We start from the raw sequence: 15,730 nt of genomic DNA on the forward strand, positions 1-15,730 counted from the left end.
CCAGCCTGTTAATTTGACTGAGGACTTCACTTTTCCATTTGAAACACTACACTGAGATAGTTACTGAGATGGAGTAAGTTTATTAACAAAGAACAGATATGTAAGTGATACCAAGTAGAAGTAATTTGGATAGAAATGGTTACAAACAAAAATAAAAATATGCTTCTAAGACTAAAACCTCACTTAGCAAACTAGAGTCTTTTGTTTACAGTAGTTTTCTCACCACAGTCCTTCTTCCAGCAAGGCTGGCCAGTCCTTAGCCAGGATCCAACACACAGAACCCAAAGCAGTTGGTTTCTTTGTCTCCTCACATGAAGGATGCCAAAATCTCTCTCTCTCTCCTTAGATCTACCAAAGTTCAATGACCTTGTTTCAGGAGGCAGGAAGGTTTCCTGGAGCTGCAGCTTCCATCTCCCTCCCCTCTCCCCCCCCTCACCCCCCCCCCCCGCAGAGAGTGTTAAGCGGCCCCCCCCACCCTAGTTTGCCAGATGGCTTTGTCTACCTTGCATATAAATGTAATTTCATTGTCTCCTCCTGCTTAATTTACATTGGAGACATATTCAAGCAGGCAGAACCACATTCCTTTGTCTAGGATGGGTAACTTAAGACCACCCTGACTTACACCTCTTAAGAACATGTGAAAAAGTATAAATATGTGCTGGAAACATCACCCATACATACACCACACCATAATATTAATAACCAGCCAGTTTGCCTATATCTTAACATGACAGATGATAGCAGTGAGTTGGGGTACACGGAGCTGGTCTGGCCAGCTGTGGCTCACTGCTACATTCTGGAGAGCTCCTTCCCCTCTGGCATTGGGACGCTATTAGGGTCACAATCACACTGGAGTATCAGTGGTTCTCCCGGCTGGTAGTACTTCTAGACAGGGACATCCATTACCATGTGTTTCAGTGTGTCAAATGTTTCCTGTTGGGAACCTACCCAGTCCCTCTCAACATCCTCCCTTGTGAGCTGACATATGGGTTCTGTTACTGCAGCCACGTGTGGACAGAACTTGGACAGAAAATTTATCATTCCCATGAAGTGCTGTACCCCTTTCACATCCACTGGAGCTGACATGTCTCTGACTGACTTGATCTTGTTGGGATCTGTTTTCAGTTCCTCGCTGTGGAAGCAGCATAGAGGCCCTGACACTTCCACATCTGCTCCCCACAGAGGGTGGAATCTGCCCTAGTGGAGACAGCCAATAGAAGGCTTGTGCACCACTTTACTCCTCAAAATAGGGCTTAAGCGATTCCTAGGCCTCAGCTACACACAAGGCTGAATTTCAGCTGGTGTGAACAAAGCCAATTTCCAACCCAGAATATGGATGGTCAAGTCTTCTTGCACATAAACAAAAGTAATCATACATCACGTGTATGCAACACCTTTCCAAATCCCTCATTTGAAAATATTCATAATACAAGTAATCTAAATCAGGTTCACATTTCTCCATGTCAAATTTTACTTACTCACAAGAAAGTTTCTCTATTCTTTAGCATCTAGATATGACAATGATTAGGTGCTTATTTATAAATACTTTGATTAGAGATACTTTTTTTTTTTTTTTGCTTTTAGTGGACAAGTATTCAGTTTCCATCTTTAAGGTACTCCACATCAATACACCATGTAATGAGCATGTCACCATACACAAAGCAAGGAAGAGGAAATGTGGCTTCTTACTAAAGGCTTAATGTGGGGTACACACTCCGCACATAAAAAGTGGAGGTCAGTTGTGTTTATGGTGCAGTTTCCAGTTTGCAGAGGATAGCTGTTGCCTTGTTAAAAAAAGATTCAGGGCCTCTCCTGTCATCTTTCTTCTCATGTGACTATGGGCTTGTCTACACATGAAAGTTCATTCAAAATAAGATTAGGTGAATTTAAAATAGATTAAATATTCTTGATTAACTTCCTCTATGGACACTCTTTATTCCAAAATAAATTGGGAATAGTTCACCAGAAACAGTTCCCTGTGTAGACAAGTCCTTCCTAAAGGGGGCCACGTTAAAGTTGTACAGTAATCTTTAACTTTGGTATTTCCTCCTTTAGTGCCCTATATGAAATAAAAGAGGCTCCTTCTACACACCATAAAACTACGCAGAATTCGGTGATAAATTGCTTTTATTAATCACCTGTATTCCGTCCATCAATCTGTCTCCCAGGAACTATTGTACTTCTAATATTCCAGCCATCTCAATAGCTTTAAAACTTTGCTGTTAAAAAGAATAAAGCAGATAGATAATTATTTCCTGCTTTGTCCAAAATGTGGAATTTCCCCACAAAATTATACTTCCCTGAAGCAATATTCAGACCTAGATTAGGTTGACTCTCCAATGCCTTGTGACCAATCAGAGGTAGAAACTGGACATTTATTCCATTAGAAATCCAAGAAATCCTATTCTCGCATTGTGGTATAAGAATTTTGGTTGCTCTCTTTTCCCCCCTCTTTTCCTTTCCATATTTACTTTTTCTAAACTATGTCACATTCCAATATTATTTGTTATCAGATATATCTAGAACTGTTTAGGCTGTTACATTTATCCAAAACCTTGTGCTCCAGCATAATGAAAATATCTTCAGTTTGATTTTCCCGATAAAGTAGGGCTTTTTTCAGATTCTGTTACAACATGAATATGCTATCTTTGCATCTTTTTTTAATCAAACTCTGTCAGACCACAGTGTCACCTAATAAAACTCGACATATTGTAATTCACACCTCAAGTAGCCAAATACAGAACTAGCAATGCACAGCTGTGGCCCTTAGTCACTGCTATGATGAAATGGCATGTGTGTGTGTACCATACATCTTGAAAGTTGTAGTGTTCAGTATTATTCTGATGTTTTCTGATTTTCCTAAAGAACAGAAAAAATGCGCTAACATCTGTGTCAAATTGCAGGCAAGGCTGCAAAGGAGCCAGTTGCAGCTCCTGATCTTAGTGCCAGCCCCTGCCACAGCATCATTTAGAGTGGACTCAGGATATAATGCACTGGTTCAAAACGGCCCATGGAGGTCTGTGCATGAGCTGAAAATAGCCAGATGCAGCAGCACCGCACATAGCCCTTTGACGGTTGGTGTAGGGGAATGTCCTATGTCAGGGGAATCCCCAGATGGGGACATCCTCTGACTTTATAGCCCCTTTGCCCATCCAGGACATCACAAAGGTGCCAGTTGAAGAACCTGTTTTCAGGAAAATGAATCTACTGCTTATTTTTTAAAACTGTAAGGAGAAAGCTCATGCAAGTTTAATCAGTATAACTAAAATAAAATAAAAAAATATATGGATATATACATATCTCACAGAACTGGAAGGGACCTTGAAAGGTCATTGAGTCCAGTCCCCTGCCTTCACAGCAGGACTAAGTACTGTCCCTAACAGGTTGTTTTTTTTCCCCCCAGGCCCCTAAATGGCCCCCATCCTGGGTTTAGCAGGGCAATGCTCAAACCACTGAGCTATCCCTCCCCCCTTATATACTATGATGAATTTCCCAGACATATAATATCTTAAAAGCCTAAGTTGTTTTGGTAGCTATTCAATACACAAACTAGAAAATAAAATTTAGTGACAATGAAACCCTTCTGTTTCTCTGTAGTGGCCCATCATATTTGTGTATTTTAAATTTCCTCATCTGAAATCCAATCTTAATTTTTCAGTACAAGAACTGCTTTTCAGAACATGGTCTTAGGTTTCAATGTTACTTTTTTTCTCCTTTTATTTACAGTAAAAGCCAACCAGAAAGCTCTATAAACCATCATTTCTGATCTTCATTGAAAGTCTGGTTTACAATCCGGTTGGCACGGGGCCGGCAGACTCCCGACCTGGCTCCACATGGCTCCCCGGAAGCCGTGACATGTCCCTGTTGCTCCTAGGCAGAGGAACAGTCGCGAGGGGTTCGGAGTGCGGGACGGGGTGTGGGACACGGGCTCTGGGAGAGAGTTTGGGTACGGAGGGGGTGTGGGGCTGGGGGTTGGAGCACGGAAGGGGTGCATGGTGCCGGATCCAGGTGGTGCTCACCTCAGGCGGCTCCCCGCAAGCAGCGACACATCCATGCTGCTTCTAGGCAGAGGTGCGGCTAGGTGGCTCTGCGCGCTGACCCTGCCCCGAGCGCTGGCTCCGCAGCTCCCATTGGCCAGAAACCGTGGCCAATGGGAGCTGCGGGGGTGGTGCCTGTGGGTGGAGGCAGCATGCAGAGCCACCTGCCCACGCCTCTGCCTAGGAGCAGGAGGGACATGTTGCCACTTGCAGGGAGCCACCTGAGGTGAGCACCGCCTGGATCCAGCACCCCCCCCCGTGCCCCAACCCCCTGCCCTGAGTCCCGTCCTGCACCCACATTCCCTCCCTCTTAGTTAACCAAAATATTTTACTTACCAGCACCACCCCCATTCTCCCAACATGCCGGATAACAAAGCTTTTACTGTACAAAGTATACATTTCAGGGTTTCTCATAGAGATACACTGTTCCACCTTCCTACTGAATAGAACAGAAATAAGCAACCAAAACTAAACAAATCGAAAAAGCAGTAGATGCCTGTAAACCATGGTGCTTTAGGGACATCTAGGATGACGAGTTTTCTGCCCAGCTATCTTACAATCTATTTCAGAATAAACATATTAACCAGAAGGACAATAGCAAAACTGAAGTAAGATCAGAAATTCTGTGGGACAGAAATAATTTTTGGCACATAGGGTTACAATGATTTGTATCACCTTGTGTTGATATATTTTTTTGCTATGTTTACATATTTTTGGTTTTAGTTTTATAACATTATAATGGCAAGGCAAGGGAATGGCAAGTGGAGATTAGTGTTGGAATGTTAGGCTTACAGAGGGGACTTGAAGGAGGAAAGAAAAGTCACTGGGCACACAGGAGGAGTGAGGTTGTTCTGAGTGTAGAAAGCATCACAAAAAGCACAAGATGGAAAAGAGACAAAGCGGACAACAAGGTGAGAGCAATGGACAGAGTGTAGGACCCATGTGAGGGAGCAAGAAGAAATAAGACAGGAGATGTAGGCTGGGACGGATTTGTAAAAAGCTGGGAGGATAAGGAAGTTGATTGTGATGGGGAAGCAGACAGCAGACAAGTGATTGGAGAGGAAGCTTATTTTCACTATAGCATGTTGAATAGAGTGGAAGCTTACAATACGAGAGGTAGGAAGACAGCAATGACTAGAATTTTTCTAAAAATTTTCAACAAAATTTGTCTATTGAAGCGAAAGGGTTTTGCAGAAACCAATTGGTTTTGATGATTTTTTTCTCAGGAAGGTTTCTCAGACCCAGGATGGAATTTCTGGTCAAAACACAGATGAAAACCCTACCCCACAATAGCCAGATGCCTGGTGGTTAGGGTACTTGCCTATGAGGTAGGGAACCCAGGTTTAAGCCCCTGCTCCAAATCAGGCAGAATCTAGGTCTCCGATATCCCAAATGAGTGCCCTAGCTGCCAGGCTATTGTGAGGTGGAGAGTGACACCAGTAAGTTTTTTCACAAAGTGGATTTGGTTTCCAGCCAGTCCTAGTTATGATGGATTGTTATTTCACATGCAAAGGAATTTTAATAAAGCTTTTAGAAGTAGGGATCTATCTAGGTTCTTATACCACATCAAAGTATCTAAGCAAGTAGAATGGAGAGGAAAGGATAAATTGCACACTTTCTAATGGATTGTACAGTTTAGATTTAAATGCCTCCAACAATGGGGATTTCACAGCTTCTCTTAATAAGCTATGCCACAGTCTAATTCATCTCCCTGTTAGGAATGTTCCTAATTATTGTTCTACATTTTCCCTGTTTTAACTTATTGCATTGATTTTTGCTTCAGTTCAAGAGACATTTTGTCAGTAAGAATCTCCTCTGGTAGATGATTAGAGTAAAGGGATCTCTCTGCTCTACTTTGTTTTGTTCTCTTGAAACAACTATTAATCCTCTCCTGCATGGCTTATTGTTTACTTGTAAAATATGACCAGGGTGTATCTGATATTTTAACTGAAAAATACATTTAGTCCTATTTAATTCCAATTTCAAAAGTAACTACAGTATTTCCTTAAAAGTTGCCATCAGTTGATGACCTAGTCGGTCAGATCAGGTCAGACTATTTTATGTTCTCCCTTCTTTCCTATAAAAATAACAAGGCTTATGAGTATATGCCAATGAATAGTAACTATCCATACAACTATAAGCTCATTTCAACCTAAACTGTATTTTTCACCATGCTAACAAATACAGATCTCTTGTTTGAAATTTCCAGGTATTAGAAAGTAAACATTATGGGCAACTAATCATTATTTGGAAATATCAGTATAACATTTGAATCCATATTTAGGTAGTTTTAGAATCAATTTCACCCTTATATTACATAACAATTCTTCAGTGCATGGGGTGAAATCCTGACCCTTTGGAAGTCAATGATAGCTTGCTATTGACTTCTATGAGTCCAGAATTCCACCCCTAGTCTAGACACCGAATCTGTACTACCCGGCAGTACATTCTTATTTATTATTTTTATTGCAGTGGTGTCCAGATACCCCATCAAGACTGGCATCCCTTGTGCTATTGGTCCTTACTAATGAAGCCTCAATTCAAATGTTTAGTTATGTTTTCTGCCCTTGCTTTCCCTTCCGTATTGAAGGTAGGGCCTCTTCCTTCCTCTCCCACTAAACCAGCTTTATCTACCACAGCACAGTGGTGCCACCTCTGTCTCATCCTAGTTCTTTTGGAAAGGGTAGGGTGATAAGAGGGGAAACATTTCTCCTTAACTGAGGCCTTGTCTACACTACAAAGTTTTGTCGACAAAACAGTGAATGCATACACACTGCGATGTGATTCTTGGTGGCAAAAATGCCCTGTTTTGGCAACAAAATACAACCACCCCGATGACAGACATAAGTCTTTTTTCTCTAAATTTTTGTTGACAACGTGCCAGTATAGACACCATGCTTGATTTTATCACTTTAATTGGCCTCCAGGAGTTGTCCCACAATGCCCACTGTGACCACTCTGGTCAGCAGTTTGAACGCCACTGCCCTGCAGCCAGGTAAACAACCATCCACCCCACCCTCTTAGAAGCTCCGGGAATTTTTGAAATCCATTTCCTGTTTGTCGGCATGGAGGGGTCTCATCGCACCTTCCCAGATGACCATGACAGGTTATTGCAGCAAATGCTCGCCCGCTTGGACCACTGTGGATCTGCTGGATCTGCTCAGTATATAAGGAGAGGAGGCTGTGCAGTCCCAGCTGTGCTTGAGCCATAGGAATTGGGATACCTATGGGCAGTGATGAGCTGCCAAAATATTAACAACAGGTTCCCTCCTCCTCACCCCACGAGGGGGCCGTGGCCCGCCCCCCAGGACTCCTGCCCCATTCAACCCCCCACGTTCCTTGACGCCCCCCCCGGGACCCCTGCCCCATCCACCCCCATTTCCTGTCCCCTGACTGCCCCCTGCCGCCCCATCCACCCCCTCCTCTAATTCCTGATGGCCCCCCGGGACCCCTGTCCCATCCAACCACCCCGTCTCTCTGTCCCCGACTGCCCCTGGAACCCCTGCCCCTGACTGCCCCCCACCACCCCATCCAACCCCTCCTCCTTCCTGACTGCCCCCCGGGACCCTTGCCCCCATTCAATCCCCCTGTTCCCTGCCCTCTGACCACCCCGACCCCTATCCACCCCCCCACAACCTCCCGAACTCCCCTGCCCCCTTCCAACACCCCCTCCCTGCTCCCTGCCTCCTTACCGTGGTGCCTAGAGCCGCTCGGCCGGGTCCGGGTCCCCTTGGCCGGGGCCAGGATCGCGGGGCCTGAGCCAGGCCGGCCCGGGCCGGAGCCACTCAGCCGGGGCTAGGACCGCGGGGCCCGAGCCGAGCCGGTCGGGCCGGAGCCACTTGGCCAGGGCCGGGACCGGCACCGCGGGGCCCAAGCCGAGCCAGGCTGGGCCCGGGACCGGCGCCGCAGGGTCCAAGTCGAGCCGGGCCGGGCCGGAGCTGCTCGGCCAGGGCCGGGGCTGGGACCAGCGCCACGGGGCCCGAGCTGAGCCGGGCCGGGCTGGAGCCGCTCGGCCGGGGCCGGGACCGGCGACGCGGGGCCTGAACTGGGCCGGAGCCGCTCGGCCAGGGCCGGGACCGGGCTGGGGCACTCGGCGGGGCCAGGCCGAGGCCGGGGGGCCAGGCCAGATGGAGCCGCTCGGCCGGAGCCGGACTGGGCTGCGTCGCGCCTCCCTGGAGCCTTCCTCGCGCGTCCCCGCCCCAGTTTACCTGCTTGCTGCTTGTTTCAGGCTTCCCGCGAACATCTGATTCGCAGGAAGCAGGGGAGGGGGAGGAGAAGGGGGGCAGAGCGTTCAGGGGAGGAGGGTGAAGTGAGCTGGGGCCGGGGGCAGGGTGGACAGCTGCTGAAGCTTTTGTTAAATTTAAAAGCCCTTTTAGAACCGGTTGTCCCGGAACAACCGGTTCTAAAAGGGCTTCTAAATTTAACAACCGGTTCCTGCGAACCGGTGGGAACCGGCTCCAGCTCACCACTGCCTATGGGCACATTTCTCGAGGCTTGTGCAAAACGAGTTATGATCGGGACACGCTGCAGTGCAGGGCGAAGATAAAGGAGCTGAGGCAGGCGTACCATAAGGCGAGGGAGGCAAACCGTCGTTCCGGTGCTGCTCCTAAGACCTGCCAGTTCTATAAGGAGCTGGATGCTATCCTTGGTGGCGACCCCACCTCCATCACCAAGAGCCCCGTGGATACTTCAGCGGGCCTTGAGGTGGTGGAAAGAGGACTTAACTTGGAGGATGAAGTTATAGATATAGAGGTGGAGTTAGATGAGGATGTGCAGCTCCCAGGGGGTCGCCTGGTGGTGCAGGCAGCCAGGAACTGTTCTCCACTCCCAAGGTGTCTAGCCAGTCTCAGCAGTTGCTCTCCAGCGAGCAAGAACCCGGAGATCAGACTCCTGATAAGTGGCTGTGGTTTTTGTAGTGCGGAGGTGGATGCAGGGTACAGAAATGTAGAAGGCTGGCTGTGTTTCTGTGAGCTGGACATTTCCCTGTGTAGCTAATCAGTACAGCAGAACTGGGTGTTGATGCACGCCGAGATCTCACGGGAATCCTCCAGAGAGATCTCCAGGAAAGTTTCCTGGAGGTACTCAGTAATTCTCTGCCGAAAGTTCAGTGGCAGAGCAGCTTTGTTCCTTCCCCCATTGTAGGAAACTTTCCCATGCCATTCGGCAATCACTTGTGCAGGGATCAAAGCAGCACACAGGCGAGTAACATAGGGACCAGAGCATGAGCCACAAGCATGTAGTAGCTCTACCCTCGTTTTCCTGCTTACCCTTAGCAGTGACATATCTGCTAGAACGACCGCTGCTTGTAGCAGTGTGGGAAAAATTTAGAAATTTTTCCCTAGTTGGCTGCACCACAACCCTTGCAGAGTGAGCGCTCTTTTCCCCATTTGGAGCACCCCTTCCCCCCCTGCCAACACTCACTATGCTTTGAGTGTTCGCAGAGATGTGTGCTTGCCAAGGGTCAGTGAGAAAGTGATTGTTATGTTGCAGAAGGTGTATTTTACTGAACTGTTTCAATGCTGTGCGTGAATTTAACAATCATGCCTCTGTGCATTGTTCCTTGTGCTTTGACAGATGTGGCCTTCAGGAACACCCCACACACACTTGCCGAGTGTCTCTGCCAGATAAGAAAGCGCCCAAGATGGAGCAACGAAGACATGTTCCAGGAGGTACTGCACTACTCCAATCAGAGGCAGCTCTAGGCACCAGCAAAGCAAGCAGGTGCTTGGGGCAGCCCATTTGCAGGGGCGGCAGGGATCCAGCATGGGAGCTGAGAACCAACTGGGGGCCCTGGGAGCTGTAGTTCCTTGGTTAGCTCCCTGCCTACAGAGCCAGCCCTGGAGCAGGGAAAGAACTACATTTCCCAGCATTCCCATGGCCACTACCAACAGGAAAGAGGGGGAGGAAGTGAGGAAGCTAAGACCTCATGCTGCAGCCTGCTGTGAATGGAGAGCTGCACTGTGAAGGTAGGGATACCATATTTTAACATTCAAAAAATAGGACACTCCACGGGGAGGGAGGGTAGCCCCACCCTGCCACCATCCACTCCCTCTGACTGCCCCCCACAGAAACCCTAACCCATCCAAATACCCTGCTCCCTGTCCCCTGATCACCCCCTCCTGGAACCCCTGCCCCAACTGCCCCCCAGGACCCCACCCCCTATCTAAGCCCCACTGGTCCTTGTCCCCAACTGCCCCCTCCTGAGACCCCCCCCAACTTCCCCCCTAGGACCCCACCCCCTACCTGTCCCCTGACAAACCCCTGGGACTCCCATGCCTATCCAACTGCTGCCTGTCCCCTGAATGCCCCCCCAACCCCAGACCCATCTAACCCCCCCTTCTCCCTGCCCCTGACTGCCCCCCAGAACCCCCTACCCCTTCTCCAACCCCCCAGCCCCCTTACCGTGCCACTCAGACCAGCGTGTCTGGCTTCGCACAGTGCCAGACACGCTGCTGCATACATGCTGCCGTGCTCCCCTGCGGAGCGCCCCCCCTCGCCCCCCCAGCACCTGCCTTCCAGATTTGAACACCTCAAAATTCAGGAGTGCTCAAACTCAGTTTGGGCGGCTGTTACTTCATTTCTCCCAAATCAAATATACTGATCCACTGTAACTAGAAAAAGTAGGATAAAATTGAGCAAGAAATGCTTCCCAGTGGTTATTAGGACTGGAATTGCTATTTTCAACAGCCATTGCCTTTTTTTTGTTTGTTTGTTTAAAAGGAAGACAGTGATATTGCATTGGCAAATTCCCCATAGAAAGAAAGAGTGTAACAAAAGAATAATAAAGGCACCTCAACTTTTCCTCATTTATGTAGGACAGTCTTATAATATGCATCCAGATATCCTCCAGTCACACAAGCTGAAAATTGTTCCACTTTACTGCAGTTCTGTAACCATATGGGAACCAATCCTGTCTGTGTTCTGTGCACACCTAAAATTCCTGCTGAATGACCTGCCCTGGGAGCGAGTTACCAGTGACCCAGGGCTGGGGCGGAAGGAGGGTGGGGGGGGGGGGGGAGAGCCCAGGGCTGGGGCGGCAGGAGGTGTGTGGGGGGGGGCAATGGTGGGGGGGTAGGGGGGAGAGCCCAGAGCTGGGGCAGCAGGGGGTGTGGGGGGGGGAGAGCCCAGGGCTGGGGTGGCAGGGGGGTGCAGGTGGGGGGGGAAAGCCCAGGGCTGGGGCAGCAGGGGGATGTGGGTGGTGGGGGAGAGCCCAGGGCTCGGGTGGCAGGGGGGTGCGGTGAGGAGCCCAGAGCTAGGACGGGGGGCAGCCAAAAATTTTTTTGCTTGGGGCGGCAAAAAACCTAGAGCTGGCCCTGACTCCAATGCAGAGAAAAGGAGTTCTGGGAAGCCGAAAGGCAGGACAGAAAAGAAAAGAGTTTTTTAAGGACATTACTGAGCAGATGATTAGAGTAATGGAGGAGCAAATGCAGATGCTGAAGTCCTTAATAATGCTGCAGACTGAGCAGATGCGTGCCCTCCCTCCCCTGCAGCACATTCAGAACTCTTTTCCATGCCCCACCCCTAACTCCGTCCTTTCCACTTTCCGGGATTTCTTGGTTTCCCCTTCACTCCACCCCCTCAGACAACTTTCATAGCCGGTAGTGTAGATAGCCGGACCTACACACAGCTTTGAAAGTCTGCTCTTTCCTGGTACCTCCTTTCCCACCAAGCATCTTTGTGTGCGTTGTTTCTTGTGCAACAAAAGCAAAGTTTTTGAATGGTAACTCGTCTTTATTTGTTTCCTACAAATTGAGATTAGCAGACACTATTAATACATGCACAGGCAGTTTATTCATGTGCTGTCTGGAAGTAAGGCCCCAAATGTCACCATTCCTTCCTAGGAAAACTACATGTAATGTAACATTGCAGCACCAATCAGATATATACATTACTGGTTCTCATTTTCAAAGTGTTGCTCCAAAGCCTCCCTGATTCGAATTGCCCCACTCTGGGCTCCTCTGATAGCCCTGGTATCTGGCTGCTCAAAATCAGCAGCCAGGCAGTCTGCCTCAACACTCCACCCCTGAGCAAACCTTTCACCCTTAGCTTCACAAAGACTATGCAACATACAACACGCGGCTATGACCATGGGAATATTATCCACATAAGGTCTAACCTGGCATAAAGGCATTGCCAGCGCGCCTTTAATCTGCCAAGGCACGTTCAACTGTCATCCAGCACCTACTCAGCCTGTTGTTGAACTGCTTCTTACTGCTGTCCAGGTGTCCGGTGTAAGGTTGCATGAGCCACAGCTGTAGGGGGTAAGCCTGGTTGTCCAGGATCACTATGGGCATTTCAATATCCCCCACTGTAATCTTCTGGTTGCAAAGAAAGTTCCTGCTTGTAGCTTTCTATACAGGCATCATGCACCTTCCCGGACCACCCCACGTTGATGTCAGTGAAATGCCCACGGTGATCCACACATGCCTGCAACACCATGGAGAAGTACCCCTTCCTCTTGATGTACTCTGTCGCAAGGTGGTCTGGTGCCAAAATTGGAACATGTGTACCATCTATCGCCCCGCCACAGTTAGGGAAACCCATTTCTGCAAAGCCATCCACTATTTCACGCACATTTCCCAGAGTCACGGTCCTTCCTAGCAGGATGTGATTAATTGCCCTGCACACTTGCATTATCGCAGCCCCAGCGGTTAACTTCCCCACTCCAAACTGATTCGCGACCAACCAGTAGCAGTCTGGAGTCACCAGCTTCTACACAGCGTTTGCCACATGCTTCTCTACCGATAGGGCAGCTCTCATTCTGGTGTCCTTGCACCGCAGTGCTGGGGCGAGCTCTGCACTCAGTTCCAGGAAGACGGTTTTCTACATCCAAAAGTTCTGTAGCCACTGCTTGTCATCCCACACCTGCATGACAATACGATCCCACCATTCAATGCTTGTTTCCTGAGCCCAAAAGCAACGTCTATCCTATACAGCTGTTCTGTGAATGCCAAAAGCAATCTAAAGTTGCTCCTATCCATATCACGCAGCGTGTCAGGCAACTGAGAGTCTTCTTCAATTAGGAACTTGGCGATTAACTGCACTGCCATCCGCGATGTCTTCATGACAGTTATCAGATCATAGGAGAGCAGTGTGGAATACATCTCTTCTCACAAAGATGCTGGGTGCACAAAGAAGGTCCATTGAAAAATGCCATGAAAGATAGCCAGAAGCCCATGGAGTGCTAGGACAGAAAGCAATGCATCATGGGACATTGAGCCCAGTCCCAAGATGCACTGCGATCCACTCCACCTTCCCTCAACACCTAGCGACAGAAGGTGTCCAGCTGGAATGTGAGATAGGTACCCACAGTGCATTGTTCACACTGTTGATGATAGTGCCCCAACTGTGGTCACGCTCTGCCGACAGAGGGAGCGAGTGTGAACATGACATTCCGATTTTTATTATGCTGATTTTTGAGTGTCGACATCACTTTTGTCGACCAAATTTGGTAGTGTAGACAAGGCCTGAGTCAGAGTTCCAGCTGGGATCCTGCATGGGGGGGAGAGAAGAGGGGGGCTGATCTGGTGCTATTTTCCCCAATCTATTACCAGAGCAGCACCCTGCCTTCAATTCTGAAATGGAGACTAAAAGTAGGGAAATTCAGTTGCTAAGTAAACACAATACCTAGCACATTGTTGTCCCTAACAAATAAACACACACAGTTAAATTCCACCCTCATTTACACCCTTGAGAAATTGACTCACAATTTTTTTAATCCCCAGTTGGAGTTTACCTAGCAAGGGCTGACTATTTTAAGTGTCCTTATTGTTGAGAGCCACACTTCCAAGTAGCCATACACATTTTACACAAATTTAAATAGAAAATGACTCCCAGGCTGAAAATTTCTTCTCAAGACTCAGGCTATAGCAACATTGTTACAGCACAGTTAAAAAAACAGGTCAGTGTACTTCACAGGATATTTTAACATTTAGATTGGGCTGAGGGGTTGCTCATAACTTTAAGGGAGGTCATTAATATCCCATATATCTGAATTACAGGAAAAATTACAAGTTAAAAAGGAAAAAGTTTACCCAAAGAGCATATGAGTGTAAGACAGAAATAAGTTGTCAATCCGCAGCACAGAGAGCTACCAAAACTGGTTTTTCAGGACATGGGTGGAGAAGATTCTGTTTTGAAAGAAATTAAGCTTTGAAATTGTCACTAGTATAAAAATCACCCTACAAGGTCAGAACACTGACTTTTATGCACCTCGTTTTCCCTAAGAAATATATGAAAGATGAATTTTAAAATAATTATTTTGCATACAGTGCAGTAGGATTTTTTTCAATTGTATAACTTTTATTGCAACCTCTCCTCCTTTCACCTCTGAAATATTTTAAGTGAAAAAACTAAATGCCTTGTTGCCCATGAGCATATGTTTCATTTCATGGTGCACTAAAACGACTGTCTTGTATCAAAACTGTTGTTTTACTACTTTATATACACACTTTGCAAGTGTGTTAGTATCTTCTAGATACTTTACTGATAATTTACCCCTAAAAGGCTAACTACTGATGGGGTTTTCAGCATTCACCATAAGTTCAGGTAAATGAGATCTGTTTATTTTATCACCTCTATTTCCTGTGATATTTTCATTTTAAAGAAGAAGAAGAAATGCCATAGAAATTATAAAGAAGCATCAAAATAAAGGAAAAATACCAGGAAAACACCTCTCATTGAAAGCTGGGTGAGCAGCCAGTTTGTCAATTGAGAAATAAAAAATATAATTAAATAAAATCAGTCACACAAGCAAGATAACAAATTTATAATGTATAATGTAATGCACACACTGTGGGCAAGATTTCTAAAAGTGTGCCGTGATTTGGGTTCCCAGCTTTGAGACACTATAAAGTTGCTTGACTTTCACAGGGCGTGTACTCAGCCCTTTCTGAAAAATCAGGCCCCTTTAAGGGGCACAAATTGGGCACTTTAAATCACTGCACACTTTTTAAAATCTTGCACTTTAAACATATGGTATATTTAAAAAGTAAAGCTTACCTCTATATGATAAATAAGTACTCTGTAGCTGGCCCACTCCAGTGATTGTCTTGGTGGTCACCTGGAACTAGGGTGACCAGATGTCCCGATTTTATAGCGACAGTCCCGATTTTTGGGTCTTTTTCTTATATAGGATCCTATTACCCCCCACCCCCTGTCCCGATTTTTCACACTTGCTGTCTGGTCACCCTACCTGGAACTGACGTGTTGTTAAAGTTTACAGAGAGCAGTATCACACACTCCATCTGACTGTCTGAAAGACTCAGAGGTTTCTCCTTCAGAGGCTGAGTCATTTATGGAGGAGGTGGGAGGTGTGGAAAAGGGTGTCACCTAGTACAAATACTAATTCAATTAAAAATACCTGTGAGATTGCTGTACTCCTCTACTTTCTGTATTCTTTACATAAAGCAGGGCTAGGTTTCACAAATTAAAAAAAGCTTTCATGGATCCAGAAGTAGCCCACTGGCTGTTGATACCTCTACTATATACGATTTAGTATAGATTCTCCTCACAAATAAAAGCTCACTGGGCAATGGACCTGCCTCTCAAATAGAGGTTTTAATGACTGTCATACACATATTTACATGCAAGAAGTATGCGAGGAAGCACCATCTTTCATAAAGGAAAGGTCTCCAGAAGTGTTATGCGAGGAATGTACACTGGAATCTGACACCCATTAAATATTTGTCTCA

Source organism: Emys orbicularis, chromosome 1, assembly GCF_028017835.1.
Source record: "Emys orbicularis isolate rEmyOrb1 chromosome 1, rEmyOrb1.hap1, whole genome shotgun sequence".
In the NCBI taxonomy this organism is placed as follows: domain Eukaryota; kingdom Metazoa; phylum Chordata; order Testudines; family Emydidae; genus Emys; species Emys orbicularis.